This window comes from Hyperoodon ampullatus, assembly GCF_949752795.1.
Source record: "Hyperoodon ampullatus genome assembly, chromosome: 6".
Taxonomy (NCBI): domain Eukaryota; kingdom Metazoa; phylum Chordata; class Mammalia; order Artiodactyla; family Ziphiidae; genus Hyperoodon; species Hyperoodon ampullatus.
In genome coordinates, this window is record NC_136919.1 from 118512722 (window position 1) to 118523211 (window position 10490).

Sequence of the window (10490 nt, forward strand, 5' to 3'; positions counted from 1 at the left end):
CAGTTGAAAGTCAGAGATCTGAATGCACTGAGTAAATTATTGCCTAGTGTTCCAGAAAGGTGCCTGCCACCAACGTGCTGGAAGGCACCAAAATTTAGTGTGAATGTAAATAGGAGCTCAACATATGGGGATGGGGAAAGCAATACTGAAACACAATTTGCTGGTCTCTGCTCCTTTATGGCTAAATATTAATTGAGCAAAGTAATTAAGACCAGAAAAGAAGTGAACCTCAAGTACTGCTCCTTTCAGTTTCCATTTTAAAAAGCTCAAGTTTTATAACTTATTGATGATTTCCAGAAATTTGATGTATTTTTTAAGAATTCTGTATTTACAGGTGCTTGGTGCTGTGCTTCATGAATGCAGTGTTCTATTTACAGTCCAGATCATTTACAGCCGTTACATAGTTGTTGGGTATTTTCAAATAAATGGTTATCTATTTCTTAACTGCCTCTCGAATTAGAAACTGGAATTACATGAGTCTCAACGGCTGGCTCTTTATGTTTTATTAATTATTTTTGTTGGTCTCCATCACAGATGGAATTTTTCACTGGTAATTCCTCAGAACTAAATCCATTCATATGGAATTCAGAGCAGTGAAAATAAATTTCACACCCTAGAGAAGGAAATAATAACAACAGCAGTAAAAACGAGCAGGAGGGATCTGGGGACAGCCAGCGGGACCAGTTCAGTTCTCAACGGGTGGGTTTTGCAAAAGTTGGCTCATTATAACCTGAACAACATAGTCCTTTACGACCTTCAGGTCTTCCAACTTCATTTTGTCAGTGAGAGGTCTGCCAGAAAAGAACTACCGCTGACTGCCCGGTTCCACTCCTTCTGCTTGCATGTAGCCGCCTATTCATGTGGTACAGTGTGTCTGTGCCGTGGACCACAGGGTTGAGTCCTTGCTCGCGGAATGGCGCAGACGGAGCTGAGATTCATACCCAGAATTGGGTGGTGGTTCAGGAATATCCAGAGTCTCTGTGTTGCTCTTTACCTCTATCATGTTGATTGGTGGTGCCACGCAATAGACCGGAAGCTGATGCCTATTCCCCAGTTCATCATAGCACTCTGTAAGCGCACCATGTGGTAACGTTATGTTCGCACCATCAGTGATTGCCTGTGCCAGGTCCTGATCGTTGCTTTCAGAAGCATGTGCTGCAGCCTTCAAGGCATCCCAAATCTCTTTACAGCCTTCAAAAGCTGGTGCAGTATCCCAAGATTCAGCTCTCTTGCTGAGCAGTTGTCCATCTGTCATGGGATAATCGCTTTTCCATTTGGATTTCTCCTTTTTCAAAGGCTGGTCACGACCTAAAGCGACTCAGTCCCAGGGCCGCCCGCCTGGCAGGCCTGGCCCCCGTGCCGCCCTCGCCTCTGGCTCGGCCCCGCCAGACCAGGGCTGGCCCATCCCGGGCGGGTCGCAACGCCCACTTCACCCCCTCACAGCCCAGTACACCCGCATCCAGGCGAGTCCAGCCCCGTCGCAGCCTGTTCGCCAGGCCCCATCGGCCCCCGCCCCTAAGCTGCTGTTTTTAAATTAGGTTTCATATTTTATGTTCTTCTAATTACTAATTTTTTCATTCATAATAACAGGATCCACACTAATCTGGAATATAGAAATATATAAACACACCATTCTGTATTATATCTCTTTCACACTTGTTGATATAGATGAGTCCCATCTCTGTTCATTATTATATCCTCAATATATACTGCCACGAGGCACATAATAAGGGAAAAAAATGAATACATTAAAGTATCTGTATCAATTTCCCAATAGAAAATCCTACCCACGTGAGCAAATCAGTTGATTTTTTTTTTTTCACACACAGGACAGCAGATCAGGATTTAAACTGCTATTAGAGTTTTTTGCCTAGATCATACAGTGTTTAGTTGGAAGGGACCTTAGAAATCATAAGGTCCAACTTCCAACCCAGTACAAAAATCCTTCAGAACCATCTTTTTTTTTTTTTTTTTTTTTTTTTTTTTTTTTTTTTTTTTTTTTGTGGTATGCGGGCCTCTCACTGTTGTGGCCTCTCCCGTTGCGGAGCACAGGCTCCGGATGCGCAGGCTCAGCAGCCATGGCTCACGGGCCCAGCCGCTCCGCGGCATATGGGATCCTCCCAGACCGGGGCACGAACCCGTATCCCCTGCATCGGCAGGCGGACTCTCAACCACTGCGCCACCAGGGAGGCCCCAGAACCATCTTTTATAAGCCTCAGCTTGAATGATTTCAGTAACAGGAAGCTTACTACTCTGTAAGGCCTTCCATGTCACTTTGAAGTCGGCCAACAACCAAAATGATCAAGGAAATTAACACTCCCCAAAAGTCTTCCTAAGGGAACTGCTGACATCTTCATTTTAGCCCTGTGAGATCCATGTCAGACTTACAGAAGATAATAAGTTTGTATTGCTTAAGCCCCTAAATTTAGGGTAATTTGTTAGAGCAGCAATAGAAGACATATATTCAGTCTCACACTTGCACATCTGCAAAGTGTAAGCAATGAACAAGTGAGTAATGGAAAATGGCCCAAGGAGTCCATTAGGGACCAGAAACGTTTCAGAGAGCTGGCCAGTTGCCATGGACCAGACTGCTGAGGCGGCTGGGATAGGTTGGAGGTACTGAGATTAATCAGAGCAGTCAGTCCCCGGTGCCCTTCTTCCAATTTTATTCTTCATTTTTTTCCACCATTATTTTCCAATTTTCTTTTTATTCCCATTTCTCCTTTTATCCTCTCTTCCATCCTACTTTCCTCTTTTAAACACTGCTCTTCATTTTTCTCTGCTAATCAAGCGTATGTTTCTATCAGCCCCACACTCCCACCAGCGTACCCACCCATTTGTCAGAAGGAGACAAGGAGCAGAACATGAGAGGAGCCTTGGGAGAATGTCGAGATTTTCAAGTGTACCAAGAATTAAAAAGGTAAGGAACATAGCTTTACCACCTGGTCTCTGGGTACTCCAGAGCACCACATGCATTCACAAAAGAGGGTTATATACAAATCCATTTACTTAAAAAAAAGAAATCAACACAAAACTAAGCAGGCACTCAAAAGTATTTTGAAAAGAACAAAAGGTTTTTGCTAAGGTACTGATTAGTCACTATCTTCTATTTTGCTGCCAAAAAATTATGTTGAGCCCTTTTCACTATCTCTTAGCGCAAAACTAAAGCCCCTAAGGGGCTAATGGAAAGTCTTCATCAACTTAAAATATTAGGTGAGCTACTGAACAATAATAAATACAATAGAAGCATTTAAACACTTCACATGAAGTGAATCAATGAAGTATGTACAGTTTTATTTTAAGCATTTTTGGGCACCAGATTTGCTAGAGAAGTGTTTGCTGAATATGGGGACTAGATCCATGACTAATATCTATATGCAAGCTTCTGGTTTCCCACAAGTCCTGGTGACTGCAAGGGCAGATGAAGGGACATTGTTCTCTGGCAACAGATTGGGCTTTGGTTGAGCCAGTTTAAGGGAACTGTTGGCAAGAATCCTGAGGACAGGGGTAATACCTGTGCCCTTAGCCATCAGTATAGTAGATTTCAAATGAACCCTTACCACAAAGCAAGGAGAGATTCCCTTAATGATAAGCATTTCTAAAAATTCCAAAGATTAAGTGGGCCGTGTGGCTGCCAGAAATTGGCTTGTTTCTGGAGCCATCGCTTTAGCACTAAAATTGGTCAGCAAATTCAGAGGAGAACAAGCTACACCTTTAATCCAGAAGTCCTTTTCTTCCTCTCTTTTGTCCTATCCATTGGTAGGAGTTCTTTGGCAGAGACATGGCATATTTAACTATAAACTTGTTTTAGCTGTCACAGTTTTAGTCTTTCCAGAGCCGAGGGTTATATTCATATTGTTTTTCTTGTCTGTTGATGAAAGTAATTTTAGAAAATGATCTTTCAAGTCTCTGTGACCATTCATTAGCATGAATTAATTCATTCATTTATTCAGTAAACACTTATTTGTCTACCTACTCCTTACCAGGTAGTGAGTAAGACCCTAGGAATTCAAAGAAGAAAATGTCATGATTTATACTCCTGTAAAGTTCACACTCTAGTAAGGAGATAAGCTTTTCAACACATGAGGACCGTAATACTGATGTGTTCAAAGTGTTATTTGAGCACAAATGTGGAAGAAGTTACTTCTGCCACGAAGACTGGGTGTTCAGAGAACTTTATAGAGTATGAAAGATCCAATCGATAGGAATTTATTAATTACCTATTAATTGCTGAGGTTATGGCAGGGAACAAAGCAGGCAGTTCTGTTTTAGTTCTGTAATCAAAATTTTGAATCTAAAGGGGGGAGGCAGACAATAAATAAGTAAAGACATTAACGGATTAATTTCACATAGTAATAAGTGTTACAAGACTAAGACTGTCCTGGAGGGAGAGGCTTAAAGGTCTTGGTAAAGAATATGGATTTTGTTCAAAGTGCAAAAGAGTGCCATTGAAGCATTTTAATTAGGTGATCAACACGACCTAATTTTCCTTTTTAAAAAATTATTCTGGTAGCTCTATGAAGATGGATTATGAAAATCAAGAATGCACACAGGGAAACCAATAAAAAAGCAATTGCATGAGTACAGGTTAGAGATAATAATGACTAGCACTCAGATGGTAGTTGTAGAGATGGACAGAAAAGGGAAGATTCACGGTGTCTTAAACATTGGATGTGATAGTTGAGGAAAAGGGGACGATGAAAGATGACTCTTGGTTCTTTGGCTATAGCAGTGAGGTGGAGTAGGGGCCACTTCCTAAGGTGGAGGAAACTGGAGGAAGAATAGATGCTGACGGGAAAAATCAAGAGCTCTGTTTTGGACAGGTTAGGTTTAAAGTGACTATTAGTTATCCAAGTGAAGATGCCAAGTAAGCAGTTGGATATAAGTCTAGAGCTCAGGTTGAGATTTTGGCCTGAGATAGAAATGTGAGAATCATCAAGATATAGGTAGGATTTAAAGCCATCAGTTTATATGAGATCACCTTGGAGAAGACTGGATAGAGAGGAGAAGTTGTGTAGAAGACAAAAGGTCAGGAAAGGAGACTGAGAAGGAGAAGCCAGTGAGATAAGAATATCCAGGGAACCTGTTAGAGAAGCCAGGAGAGAAATGTTTTATAAAGGATGGAGTCGTTAAACCAGTCAAATGATGCTTAAAGATAATAAGATGATGACTGAGGAAGATCATTTGACTTGACAATGTGGAGGTTATTGAAAAGAACAACTTAGATAGAGTGGGAGGGGGGCCAGCATGGAGTGGATTGGAGAGAAAATGGGGAACTTACATTTCCAGCAGTTGGAAGATTAGGTACTTTTCAATGACCCTCCCAATGTAAGCAGTTAAAATGCTGGATTATATATAAAAATCACCTTTGTGTTTGTATTGCTGAACTGGCATGATCTTACCAACAAAAGTCAAAAACAAAGTGAGAGCAAGAAACATTGGTGATAAAGCAGCACCAATACCAGCTTCTGCTCTAAGAGGTTTTTTTGCTGAGCCCTGGAGACAGCACCATATTTGGGGGATAAGAGATTAACCCTAAGGTCAACATCAGTTGGAGAATGTAATAGATCTCTGCATAAATCTGGGACTTCAATGGGTTATACCTTCAATGTAAAGGAAAAGGAAGAAAAGAAAGTCACCCAGAACAGGACATCAAAGAAATTTGTATTCAAATTTAGCATTGATTGGCAGGAGTATGGTGGAATTTCCCCCTGAGAATGTGTAAAGGCCTCACACACATTTTTTTTAAATTTAATTTTATTTATTTATTTATTTATTTTTGCCTGTGTTGGGTCTTCGTTTCTGTGCGTGGGCTTTCTCTAGTTGCGGCGAGCGGGGGCCACTCTTCATCGCGGTGCGCGGGCCTATCACTGTCACGGCCTCTCTTGTTGTGGAGCACAAGCTCCAGATGCGCAGGCTCAGTAGTTGTGGCTCACGGGCCTAGTTGCTCCGCGGCATGTGGGATCTTCCCAGACCAGGGCTCGAACCCGTGTCCCCTGCATTGGCAGGCAGATTCTCAACCACTGCGCCACCAGGGAAGCCCCCTCATGCACATATTTTGGTCCAAATGTACACTGTGTGTGATCTGAAACTTAAGCCAAGAATATAACTCAAAGGGTTCTGGATTGCTTGTTACTTCAGGCAGTTGTCAGAAGCAAATGCACATCTTCTTTAGAGGAAAGCAATTTATTTAGGTGCCAAGGAATTTCCACAGAGAAATTTCCAAGGGAAAGGAGCAGGTCATAGTCAAAACTAGCAAAACACACAAAAAAGAACAAGACATCACAAGTGACAGCCTATTCTCCAAAGGCTTAAGATGTAGAGTCAACACACAATATAAAATAACAATTTAACATGTTTAAAGAAGGTATTGGGTATATAACACGCTACTATGAAAAGTGACTAGGCAGATTGGAAAAAAGAGACCTAGTTGAATTTCTAAATATGGATGACTTAATAATCAAAATTAGAAACAACAGATTAAGCACAACTGATGAAAGACTACTGAACTAAAATATATGTGGTGATTTTTTTTAACTTTATTTTTTATTTTTAAAATTATTATTTTTGGCCACGCCGTGTGGCATGCGGGATCTTAGTTCCCTGACCAGAGATGGAACCCGTGCCCCCTGCATTGGAAGCGCAGAGTCTTAACCACTGGACCGCCAGGGAAGCCCTGTGGTGATTTTTAAATGTCCAGAATTCTTTGATGTTCTTCCTTTCAAGAGGTGGAGTTTAATTCTCCTTTCCTTAAGTATAGATTGGACTTAGTGATATGCTTCTAACAAATTGAATAAAGCAGAAGTGAAGGTGTGTGATTTGGGGACTGGGTCATAAAAGACACTGTGCCTTCCTGCTGCTGCTTTCCCTCTCTCTTAGATCCCTGGCTTGGGGAAGCCAGCTGGTCTGTCATGAGAACACTCAGGCAGCCTGCTGAGAGACCCCTGTGGGGAGGAACAGAGGCCTCCTGAGTGAGCCATCTTGGAAGCAGCTTGCCAGCCCTAGTCCCGCCCTCATTTTTTTTTTTTAACATCTTTATTGGAGTATAATTGCTTTACAATGGTGTGTTAGTTTCTGCTTTATAACAAACTGAATCAGTTATACATATACATATGTTCCCATATCTCTTCCCTCTTGCGTCTCCCTCCCACCCTCCCTGCCCCACCCCTCTAGGTGGTCACAAAGCACCTAGCTGATCTCCCTATGCTATGCGGCTGCTTCCCACTAGCAATCTCTTTTACGTTTGGTAGTGTATATATGTCCATGCCACTCTCTCACTTTGTCCCAGCTTACCCTTCCCCCTCCCCATATCCTCAAGTCCGTGCTCTAGTAGGTCTGTGTCTTTATTCCCATCTTACCCCTAGGTTCTTCATGACCTTTTTTTTATTCTTTTTTTTTCTTAGATTCCATATATATGTGTTAGCATACGGTATTCGTTTTTCTCTTTCTGACTTACTTCACTCTGTATGACAGACTCTAGGTCCATCCACCTCACTACAAATAACTCAATTTCGTTTCTTTATATGACTGAGTAATATTCCATTGTGTATATGTGCCACATCTTTATCCATTCATCTGTTGATGGACACTTAGGTTGCTTCCTTGTCCTGGCTATTGTAAATAGAGCTGCAATGAACATTTTGGTACATGACTCTTTTTGAATTATGGTTTTCTCAGGGTATATGCCCAGTAGTGTTGGTGGGAATGTAAATTGATACAGGCACTATGGAGAACAGTATGGAGGTTCCTTAAAAAACTACAAATAGAACTGCCCTCATTTGATCACAGCCCCAGGGGCAGCTTGACTGCCACCTTGTGAGAGACACTGACTGAAAACCACCCAACTAAGTCACTCCTGGATTCCTGACCCCCAGAAACTGTGTGAAGTAATAAATGTTTGTTGCTTTAAGCTGCTAGGTTTCAGGCTGATTTGTCATGCAGCAGTAAATAATACAAGATTAATTTGAAGAAATTACCCTAAAGGCAGCACAGAGGAAGAAAGAGATAGAAAATATGAAATGAGATGAATCAACATTCCAGAAAGAATAATGGGAACAAAGAAATATTTGAAGTGTTAATTGCTAGGAAATTTCTAGAATTGTTGAAAGACAATAATCACTAGGTTCATGGAGCCCAGCGAATCCTAAGATGAATACTTTTTTTTTTTTTTTTTTAACGGCACTTAGACATCTCATAGGAAAACTGAATGAATACCAAAGGGGAAAAAGTCTTAAAGCAGCCGCAGAGGGGAAAGATCAATCTCAAAGGAATGGCGAGTACACTGAAAGCTGATTTCTCTATAGCAATAATGGAAGTCAGAAGCCAGGAATATATCTTAATTTACTGAGAGCAAAATAACTGTAAACCAAGAATTATCAACCAGCAAAACTATATCTCAAGAATGAGGTTAAAGTAGAAGCTTCTGGGTTGGTGAACACATAGAGATGTGGGGAGAGTTGATCTCAGGTGGTCTCAGCCTGCGGCAGCTTGAAGCACAATTCCCCTGCCAGAGACTGAAGTCAGGCCGTGGCAGTGAGAGCTCTGGATCCTAGCCACTAGACCACGAGGGCCAGTAGCCAGTGACAAGGCCCTGGCCTGTCAGCTTTGTAGAAATGAAATTCCACAAAGAGATGGAAAGTAGTGAAACAAGTGTGATCAGGAGGAAAAAGAGTACGTGTGAATAGACTCACGTGGGCGGGCTCAGAGAGAGAGTCGCGCCCTCCTGATAGCTTGAATCACTTATATGGGGCATTTCTTCCGGGTTTCCTCTGGCCAATCATCTTGCTTTGCCTGGCTCTGAGCCCACATTTGGTACATCTCAGGATCCTCCCATGTGTGCACGTGCATCTCTGAGCCAAGATGGATTCTAGTGCAGAGGCCTATGGGTAGGTTGACATCACCTACTGTGGGGTGGCACCCCCGCCCTTTTTGACCCCCAAGGAGCCTTTCTGCGCATGTGTAGTCAGGAAGTTCTCCTTGACCTCGAGAATGAGAAATACGTGGTCTCTTGATCTCTTATCTGGGCAGGATTCAGCTCCTCCTCCCTCCTGTTATTGTCTTCATCTTGGAGTATCTGTCCACAGGGGACAGACTCCAGCTGCTCAGTCTGGGGCCCATCTATCTCCTGCCTCAGAGTGGCGTGCTTGGAGGAGCATGGAAACTCTGCACTGTCTCCCCATACTTTGCCCTGTGCATCTCTTCCATCTGGCTGCTCCTGAGTTATATCTTTTATAAAAAGCCAGGAATCTAGGGCTTTCCTGGTGGCGCAGTGGTTGAGAGTCTGCCTGCCGATGCAGGGGACACGGGTTCGTGCCCCGGTCCGGGAGAATCCCACATGCCGCAGAACGGCTGGGCCCGTGAGCCATGGCCGCTGAGCTTGTGCGTCCAGAGCCTGTGCTCCGCAACGGGAGAGGCCACAACAGTGAGAGGCCCGTGTACCGCCAAAAAAAAAAAAAAAAAGCCAGGAATCTAGAGGGTACATATGAAGATGGTGGCATCAAATAATGGAAGGAGACACTTTATTTGCATTTCCCTGATGTTTAGCGATGTTGAGTATCTTTTCATGTACCTGTTGGCCATTTGAATATCTTCTTTGGAAATATGTCAGTTCAGATCCCAGACCAACCAGCACTATAGGATGTGCTCTGCCGCTGCCCAGGTTCTCTGGCCAGGTTTCCTGGATGGGCAGGAACCGAGGCTGTGTATTTGCTTTCCTGCTGTAGTGAGGCGGTAGAATGAGCTGGTGGGGGCCCTTGACTGGAGACTCAAATCAGGCAGAACTGCCAAACAACCATATTCCCTGGCCAGATAGGACCACAAGCAGAGCCACTGGCTGGGATCTCTGCACCGGCGCACGGCAAGTAGTAATGCGGTCTGTGGAGGTCTGAGTGCTGGCTGCTGCAAGCCTGGCGCTCTGTCTCCAGTGGTGGAGCCCAGCCGGTTCCCCAAGTGATCTCTTTGAGGCGAGACCCGAATGCGCCTCCCTGGAAGCGCATTCCGCGATACTGGGAAAGCTGGGTGTCCACTTTGGGTTCTCTTTTTCCCACTGGAGGAAACTGTAGGCGAGGGGCCTTCAGGTGGTGCTGTGCCGGCCTGGGGGAGGGGCAACGTGGTCAGAGTGTAGCCTCTCCTCCTGCCTTCTAATGTGGTCCTTCTCAGTCTCTGTGGTCCAGGGGGGTGCTTCAGCATCACCTCTACTTTCTGGGATTTTCTTAGTGGTGTCTTGTTTATGGACAGATGCTAATTGATCTTCTTGTGAGGGGGACTGAAGTGGATTGAGGCATGTCTCCATCTTTTTTTTTTTTTTTTTTTTGGCGGTACGCGGGCCTCTCACTGTTGTGGCCTCTCCCATTGCGGAGCACAGGCTCCGGACACGCAGCCTCAGCGGCCATGGCTCACGGGCCCAGCCGCTCAGCGGCATGTGGGATCTTCCCGGACCAGGGCACGAACCCGCGTCCCCTGCATCGGCAGGTGGACTCTCAACCACTGCG

The 10490-nt window shown here is 43.9% G+C and overlaps 1 pseudogene across 1 annotated transcript; it reads right to left on the reverse strand.

Moving 5' to 3' along the window:
• Positions 1-685: 685 nt before the first annotated feature.
• On the reverse strand, positions 686-9995 carry LOC307054900 (ubiquitin domain-containing protein 2-like; annotated as a pseudogene). The gene is made up of 2 exons: positions 9848-9995; positions 686-1317 (listed from the first exon to the last, which is right to left on the reverse strand). The product of its transcript is annotated as a ubiquitin domain-containing protein 2-like (transcript).
• Positions 9996-10490: the final 495 nt, after the last annotated feature.